Genomic DNA, 9,457 nt, shown 5'->3' on the forward strand with positions numbered 1-9,457 from the left:
CCCCCGTGCTCTTTCCATTCGCCATTCACAGAGCTCGTATTACTATTATCTCACAATGCACTGAGTTTTGTGAATGGAGAAGGAGTAGTTGAATGACAGAACCATTCACAGAACGTGATGCATTGGGGGATAATAGTCATAGGAGCACTGTAAATGGGGCAGAAGTGGACAGCGGGCTAGCAACACAACTTTACAGACTAGCTACTCATGGACTATGCTCACTGCAGGCTCTCATAGTGCCACTGAGTGTCATATCTGGTTGAGTACCACTGCAAGATCTGATTTTTAAGTGTTTTACTTTTGCTGGAGTTGGGTTTTAAAACAGAGTCTGAAAGGAAACATCTTCTGTGCACTTTTAAATCCTGTTTCATGAGTGCACCCTGCATTAAATGATTATGTGTAAAGCAAACATGATTTAATCATAAAACAAATAAATAAAATATATAATACATCATTTTACAAACTCTTAAACTTAAAAAATAAATGCAATTGACCCCAAAACATTCTTGTTTCCCTTTAAGAAAGGTGCCACAAAGTTATTTCTCCAAAACAATGATATTCAAAAAGTCGCCCACTCATGTGAAGGTCGTGAGAAGCATTGAACCAAACCGTACACTGATTCAATGTTAGTGGTGACACTGGCACTGAGGTTTTCTCTGTAGACTAGATGTGTTCCTGCTTCCTACACTCTATCAGCCAGCTGATGCATGTACAGTCAGCATAGAGATTCCAGAGACCTTGGTGATTAGACAAAGGCCCTGAATATAAGTTGATGACTTCATACTCAAAGCAGACCATAAACATATATATGCGCAACATCTGGCTTTTGTTTTTTTATCAACAAAAGAGAAGTTATATTTTTAGGTTAAATGGTGCAAAGCATCATTGTATTTAACTCTACATAAAAAGACACATGCTTTAATGTTATTACTAGGCTATAATAATCAGAAGATGACCAAAGAGAAGCATTGTGGTCTATATAATTGCCTAACGGACCTTTTACGGTGGTAGTTATGCATCTGAATCTTTTACTTGTCTGTTTCCTTTGATAAAGGGTCTTTGTCGGAGTCTTGCATTAAGGGATAGCCATAGATGGCTTGATATTAACTAGTGATGCTCCTGGGCCATTGGGCCATTCCTTAACTTCTTGGAGGTAACAGTAACCTCATGCAGGGGTCAGAGGAGCTTTTTAATTTACAGGTAGATTTTCCAAACAGTTGAAGAAAAATCTTCCTGTGAAACTTTTTTTTCTCAGAGTTTTTTACAATGGACTGATCCTTTCCACTGTATTCAAATAGAGCAAACACTGAAATAATGTGCCTGGAATGCTGGCACCATCAGGTATGGATTGCAGTAGGTTCATGGACACATACCATGTGAGGACGGGCATATATCCCTCTTCCCATTGTTCTGTCTCCTGTGACCTCCTCAATATATTTCTAATCAATTGAGGTAATAATAAAAACATTATTGTTATGATGGGTAAAGGGGGGTGATGATAAACTATTCTGATTTCATGGAAGTCTTAACCTTGCCAGACTTTAAGTGACACTGAAATACTGAGTTACAGTATATCTTAAAAATGCATTCAAGTACCTCAACTATATTTACTACACTGGACCTTATTTGTGTATCACTCAATTCACTGTACATCACTTATTTGTGTATGCAGATCCTCAAATCATGTCTGAATTCATGCTGACACTGTCCTTCCTTCTGGAGGGTGGCTACTTTTGTTGCCCATGGTCCCTGTGTGTGCTGTAAAGTAACCACCGTTCCAAGCTCACGCCCGTGATGGACAACAATCTCAATACAGACTAGTAAATTAAATGTGAGATTGTAGTCCATCACAGGTGTGAACTTGGAGTGGTGGCTACTTTACAGCACACAGGGACCATGGGGAACAAAAGTAGCCACCCTCCAGAAGGAAGGACAGTGTCAGCACCAATTCAGGGATGATTTGAGGAACTACAGCCGAGTGACACACAAATAAGATACATTTTTGTTAATAGTTAAGGTACTTGAATGTATTTGTAAGTTTAGTGTCTCTTTAAAACCAAAGTCACGGTAAGCATGGACTGTGCATTACCTGTAGTGTGGCTGAACTGAATTGAGAACAAAAGAGTGTGATATAGTTTCTGCTTGCTGACAATACTCAGAAGAGGTTTGTACTAAGGTAACACACAATTTGATCCCAAACCAGGCAGAATGTTGTACAATGTGTAGGCTAGTTTAATCCTCAGAGTGATGTATCTGTACATTGGGCTTACATGTAGGCACCTGGAAAAACAGATTGATGATGTAATTGTCTGCTGCTACTGCTGACATGAGCTTGTCAATACTCTGGTGTGTATATAACCTCAGAAACACATACAGACAATATAAAATTCATGAATTTAAGTTATACAGATCACATAAAACAGCAGATTTGTCCGCTACAAACAGAATAAAGAATGGCAGGGTTTTACAACTTTTTGTAGCAATTATTGTCCTGAGGCCCTTGGCAGGTTACACACTAAGCGCTCATTCACACGTTTTGTAGCACTTTTTCTGCTCAAAAAAACAATAATAAAAAAAAAACGTTTAAAAAAGCCGTTCATTCATTTCAATGGTCATGTTCACATCTGAACGTCATGTCGCCTGTAGCAATCTTCCGCCACACACCCAGTCTGGTTGTCTCTTACAGGTTCTTGCTGCTGCATGCATCAACATCAAGATCCAGAAAGAAACAGCTGCCCCGGATAATGTTGAGTGGCACATGTGCCGTAGACCACCCCAAGGCCTCTTGGGATGTGGGAATGGGACATCATTCTCAACTGGGTGGGAATGCTGGAAGTACCAGAAGGGCTTCTGAAGATAACAGGCATTTGGGAGATAAAAAAGAAATGTCCAATTATGAGGAGGAGGGGGTTAGGATTAAAAGTAGGTGGGGAGGGTGAAGGTCCGCTATGAGGATATGAGGATCTCATTATGTACTGCAGGCAGTGTTGCTTAGCTATAAAATGATAGAATTATATCTAGATTCACCTGGAAACATCCGCTCTATGCACTGCTGAACCGTTAGCACTAAATAAATGAACATGTCATCTAATGTAATGTATAGAATCCAGGGAGCACATATTGGTTTGTTAAAGTGATTCAAGCCATTAATTAACATCTGCATGTGCCCATTAAAAGGTCGCTTCACTCAAGCACTGTCTGATGCCTAAAGACTGGAACTTGTATGTCACATACAGAGAAAACTCCTGAGTGTTTTACTATGTGTAAACAAGCAAGTGCCTCCCAGTCGAGCGTTGTCTTTAGATGACCTGCTTTATTGCATTGCTGTGGTGTATTACCCTGGAGAGGCTGGGGTCATTGGCACATTGTTCCAGTTGGGTGTACTTTAAAAAGGATATTGATTTTGTGTCCCCTGATCATCGTTGCAAAGTTTAAGAAGTGAGATCCAGCTCTGTCGGGTGGCACTTGGCTCCCAGTCAAAGAGCTATACATTTAAGAATGACACTGCTTAGAAATACATTAACATTGGGACAAATTATGTTACTTGAATCATTTTTTTTTAGCAGATAAGGTGTTTGGTGGCAGAGCATCAGCATTTTTTAGTTGCGCTCTAGACTGGAACTGACAGTTCTAGCTTTATAATTTCTGGTTCAGTTTAATGGCTTTATTGGTATCCTTCTATTTATACCTTAGAGGTAATGTATAGGCTTCTTACTTATATATATATATATATACATACATACATACACACCTGTAAAAGAAAATTGGCTTGATGTAGATAATACTATCTGTATATGTAACAAAAAAAAAAATATGTCTAAGAATATTCTTAATGATAGATGGGAGTGATGGCAGCCATATTTGCACCTTATGTTTTGCTTCCAGCTTCACCTCATTCAATAAGCTAAGGGAAAATTCCCTTGCAAAGTGAACAACGTATTTGCCTTTTGTAAATCAACCCCTATCAGTTGGCTGACTCATTGAAAACAATGCACTCCCCATGTGGTTTACATGTTATCTCACCAATTCAGCAATTCACCAGGGCTGCCTCCAGTGACTAATCTACAAATATGGACAATGATGCAATAACAAAAAAATGGAAAGCATACAAAAAGTGGAAGTCACATAACCATTACTTTAAGGTACATAGGGTAATATTATGTTATAGTAAAGTCTAACAGCATGGAGCAGTTTTCAGCCAACATAGCTCTACAATAGAGTGAATATCAGTGGTAAAAACAGTGAGACCAAGAAGTAACTTTTTTTTTTTTTTTTGCATTGTTCATTTAGTGATAGAGTAGTTTTAAATACATGTAGTAAATATTAGCTGGCAAATAGATACAAAAATGTATGTTATTGTCAAGTTAACCAATATATACTGAAGCTACTAAATTTAGTCTGTATATATCTAGGCATTAGAAGGCTGGTCATGAAGGGATTAAAAGACCAATAGGTAGAAGTGGTACATGGTCCCAGCTAGACTCACCCGTCTATATCCTGACTCATCAGGAGATTGTTACCGGGGTTGCCGGGAAGCTGGCGATATGATTCATATCTGGTGGCAATGCCCTATTGCTACCCGATTTTGGATCAGAATATATAGACTACTCACTGCCTTGTTCCACAAGCATGTCCCTAGAAACCTTCAACGTGCGCTTTCCACTTGCCCATCCCAGAACTGCATAACTCGCAACGGGCGCTATAACATTTTATTTTCCTTGCAGCTAAACTTACCCTGGCGGGCAACTGGAAAAAGCAACAGATCGCATATATGGAATTCACTCGTAGGTTAGATAACATAATGCTGAATGAAAGGCTGACCAGCATCCTGGAGGACTCACAAACCAAGTTCTTACTCATCTGGGAACCTTGGATCCAACACCCTAATATGGATCCAACTAGCTTCAGAGGTATATATCCACGCACAAGGACGTGGGGCCAGGAGGCATAATGGGAATGGGGTGAAATGGTCCTGTAGTGTAAGAACTGAACCGGTGGTCCAACAAGGAGTTACCCGTTAGATCAAAAACGAACACTGATGCTGATGTTGATAGTTCCCCTCCCCTACCCCCCCCTGCTCTACCCTATTCTGTCTTCTCCCTTCCCTTTTTCGTTGATTACCCTATCCTGACTCTCCATAACACTTCTGACTACGTCACCCATTAGGCACTGACATCCAATCTGCCTTGACCAACCAGGTACTCAGAGGTTGGGATGCTATGAGGAGTTGGAATGTGAGTAACACTTGAAAACTATTTTATATAACAACCTTTGTATGTCTATTACTCTCCTCCATGAGATTGTCTCCATGGCAGAGTCAGAAAGTTTGTATTGTATTGTATTTTACTGTACCCCTGTAAAACTTTAATAAAAATACTGCAACAGAAAAGACCAATAGGTAGGCTGGGAGGATGGGAGGGGGGGTGGGGGGCATACCAAATTTTGCATGTTCATTTTTTATTCCTATGCTTAGCTTGAATTGTTCGGGTTTCTGACAGGTTTACATTGCGGCCTTTGCTATATATGCAAATTCTGTACCATTGGGAAGATGTGATGGACATTGCAGGAGTAACATCAGCCTTCACTAAAGGAAAACTTGTTAAGTAAATAATATAGCATATAAACATGTTGCACAAGCCATTTTGTAATTTAATGTTATTAAAAATTACCTTTTCAATTTTATCTAAAGCCGCTGTAATTTTCTGAAACTGTTAAAAAATGTAAATGCAATATGGAAGCATGGAGGCGTTCTATACACTGTTGGTTATGGATTGCCCCCAGAAACGTAATTTCTGTCTTATTTGTTTGGCTCACAGATTTTCCCAGAAATCTGCTAGTGCAGACAAAAAAAGCAAACCTTAGGCATCTCCTGCAATAGAAATTTCATTTTTGGAGATACTTCCGAAGAATTAAGGGCCCATTTACAGCACATCCAGATCATCTCCAGACCAGATTGTTTCCTGGACCCAAAATGCATCTTAATATATCCCTATGCTATTTCTGGCCCCTGTTCACATCAGCGCAGTCCGTTCCAGACCAGACCACAAAAATACTGCATGTCTCATGTTGTCTGGCCTGGAATGCACTGGAACGCTTAAAAATACATAACAAATGCATACAAATGCACTGGAATGCACTTGAAAACCAATTTTAAGCTAAAAAAGAAAGCTACAAAAAACCCAGCCCTGGAGTGTGGCAAAATCACGGTTAAAAACACGGTAAACTGCAATGCACTGCGTTACAGATCCGGTCTGGAAAATGGTGTGAACCTGCCCTAATTACTTCTAAAGGGATGCTTAATACTTTCCTCATTAGAACCCATAAAGTAGACCAGCTGAATATAATGAACTCAGACCCTCCCATTCAGGAATCAGTTTGGAAAGGATATGCTGCAACAAACAGCTTTTCCTTCAAAACAGAAACCATGAGAAAAATGCAACAAAGTTGAAGTTAAAATCCTTCCAAACTATAAGAATCACCCAAGAGGGGTTGTATTTTCTCAACAAAAGTGGAGTCACACTTTAATTCACCTTTCCCTATTGTCTGCCAATCACTGAAAGTGAAAAATAAAATCCCAAATTTTGGGTTGTCATCAGAACAGGAATTGATGGGACATCTTCCAACGGGGAACTAGTTCTGGTGACCCTGCTGATCACCAGGAATTTCCCTCACTTTTTCTCACTTCCTGTTGTTGCTATCTGACAGGGAGTAAAGGGAAATCCCCCCATTGGAACACAGATAGCAAAAAAAGGGAATAGGGGGTTAGAACCCTCCCTTACACTATCCAAAACTATAAAAAAAAAAAGCTTAAAGTTCAGCTCTACTTTAAAGCAAACAGAGCCCTGTCACTATACTGAGTTTGAAGACTCTCTAACAGAGCAGAACAATAAAGCCACCCAAAAAAAACAACATTGTTTGCCCTAACAGTCTCAGTTTACATAAAGGCCTCATGATGTTTAAGAACACTTGCTGCTCACATGCAGTGAATAAGGCATTTTTATTTGTTATGCTGATATTCATCAGGTAGCAACCCACCCATTCTTCAATTTCTGTCATTGCTGAGGCATCTGTGGATCAGCTGTAGAAAGGCCGGCACTGAACGGAATAGGCGTAATAGATACTGTGCAGTTGTCTTCTCTGTGTGGATGAGAGTGTGTGTGGCAAGATGTAATCAACTGGAAAATTGCAGCGCATATAAACACATATGGTACTCAATAGATGGGCATTAGGCACAGTGACTGCAGGCGAAAAAAATTATCTGCAAATGTTTCCCAGCAAGTTTCAAAATCTTAAAGAACAATCAGATATTAGCAATTTAATGGAGTGATTCAGAGAAGCAGTGATCCTTGCCTTGAAAGAATGAATGCTTCGAGCCGGGATGACATGCGGCTGTGTGTGGTGACTGTGCATAGGAAATAAGCCATGTGTCTGCCCATATGAGATGTGCAGTAAAGCAACTGCAAACTTATAGAGCAGAGCAACCTAATACAGGTCCCCTTCTAATCCACTGGCTGCAGGTGGAAGAGAGGACAGGCTTATATATTGCTGCTCTATTGCTATACACCACTGTAACTAAGAGCTCAATTTCCATTGTCTGTTTTATCCTCAATCCCTCGTACCTGCTGCAAACAAAGAAGCTCAAATGTTATTGCCACTGAAAAATACACTGCCTGGCAAAAAAAAAAAAAAGTCGCCACCTGGATTTTGGCCAGTTTTATGTCTGGGATAGGTTCAGTTGGTCATGGCCAGGGTCAAAAATGTTATGTCCCCAATAAATGAGGTCAGCTGTCTACCTGAATATACTGAATGACCAGATTTTTCCATCAATGTATTTTTATTTGTGGTTTGCATTAACTGAGGTTGTGGCAGGGGTTGTTCTTTGCCTACATACATTGCGCTGAAGGTGTCCCTCTTTGTTATCTTAGTAAGTTGGGAGGGATGATTCTTCTACAAGTTCCATTTATATAAAGCCCCATTCACACCAAAGTGGCATAGTTTTTGCGCATTTGTACGTGCGGGTTCAGCGTGCAGTCTTTTGCATGTTTATGCGCTTTTGGCATATTTTTACGTGTGTGAAAACGAGCCCACATGAAGACGCACATTTTGATTGGCAGCTCAGAAACATGGCGGTCAATGGACTAACAAAGTCCATTGACAAGTGCACCGTGCTTCTGCCGCACTTTTCCTGGCGTTTCCATTGAAGCCTTTGGGGAGAAAAACGAGATTGAAACTGCCAAAAAAAGCTCATGTACCTTTTTCTGCATTTGGCGTTTTGCTGCTCAGGTGTGAACAGGGGCTATTGAAAATCATGGGATTTCTTGTGTTGGGTGTTTAAAAGCGCCTTTTCTACTGCTCAAAAACACCCAGGTGTGCACCAGGCCTTACTTTATCATACATAGATTTTCAATCATGCTGGCCGATGTATAGATCTGCTGATACCCTATGTTGTATCCTTTAAAGCTGAGCTCCAGGTAAACACATAAATACCAAGATTAAATACATGTAAGAGACCTGTTTTGCTTGACAAAGGATATGTAGTTCTGCTCATCTGGTACGGAGAATTACATAGCTCTGTCCACACAGCCTTGTCTAGCAGAGGAGGGGACCAGACTTGCAGTTTCACATTCACCACCACCCTTATACTGAACAGTGAAAAAAAAACAGACCACTAATCAACTCATTTCTTTGTCACTCTGCTCTCTCTTTCTGCTAGTATGGCTCCTTGTACTGTGCTGACATGACTGGCACCTTGTGCTGTTTCACCTCTCTCTATGTGAGCTCTGTTGTGCAGACTATCCAGTAGACTGCAAAAGACAGGTCAAATGTAAGCGTTTGCATTTAAAAATATATGTTATGTATTAACGATTAGAGTTACATTCATTTGTGCCCTTTTTACTTGCCAGGAGTTCAGCTTTAGGGTTACTAGTTGATTATTTTTACATCTCCTAATTATCACTGGTTGCGTGGTGACAGGAAGAAGAAGACATTCATAAAAATGTGGTCCTTCTGGACAGGTCAGGTAGCAAGTTATTCTCTTAAAAACCAGGAAGAGTCATGAAGGACAGACAGGGATCCCGTAACCTTATCTCATCTAGTCTCCTTATCTATCTAGCCCTGGCTTCAATGAACAAAACAGAATTACATTTTGTAACTTGAAGTACGTTTACATGGACAGGTCCTAACATTTGAGCAAATTGAATAAGTGTCCTTCAGTTCTTCTGTTTGCAGAAACTTTTTTTATGATGAATTGCTCCATCTTTAGCTAGATGGATTCTTTAACTAGTGCCTGTTATGAAGGATGAATATCTATATTTAATGAATGCCCTTTTGTAAGCCCTAGCCTTATTCCGCTAGAGTTCGCCAAAAGGGCAAGAAGAAGAAATCAAACTAGCTGCAAAGGTGATAATATGCATCTCAAAGAGCCCAAAATGTTATGTCCAACAAGACAGAACTATAG

This window comes from Nanorana parkeri, unplaced genomic scaffold (assembly GCF_000935625.1).
Source record: "Nanorana parkeri isolate BGI_ZX_2015 unplaced genomic scaffold, ASM93562v1 scaffold581, whole genome shotgun sequence".
NCBI lineage: Eukaryota > Metazoa > Chordata > Amphibia > Anura > Dicroglossidae > Nanorana > Nanorana parkeri.